The sequence below is a fragment of the Malaclemys terrapin genome, chromosome 2 (genome assembly GCF_027887155.1).
Source record: "Malaclemys terrapin pileata isolate rMalTer1 chromosome 2, rMalTer1.hap1, whole genome shotgun sequence".
Classification (NCBI taxonomy): domain Eukaryota; kingdom Metazoa; phylum Chordata; order Testudines; family Emydidae; genus Malaclemys; species Malaclemys terrapin.
In genome coordinates this window covers 225,190,295-225,190,513 of record NC_071506.1, presented here as the reverse complement: position 1 = coordinate 225,190,513, position 219 = coordinate 225,190,295, and positions in this window count along the sequence as shown.

Here is a 219-nt window from a genome sequence, read left to right as displayed (position 1 = left end):
TCGGAGACTAATGTATGATGAAAAAATAAATTTCCTTTCTGGCAACTTAATTTGTAGATAACTGTGGTTGTTTTTAGCTAGGATTTTCACATTATATTTGGAGTCTATGTGACTGTTTAACATCGTTAAGGGGATATTATATTGACTACTAAGGCTTAGTGAGGTAACTGGTTTCCATGTGGTTAGAGCAATCTATTTCTGTAACATTGTACACTAGTT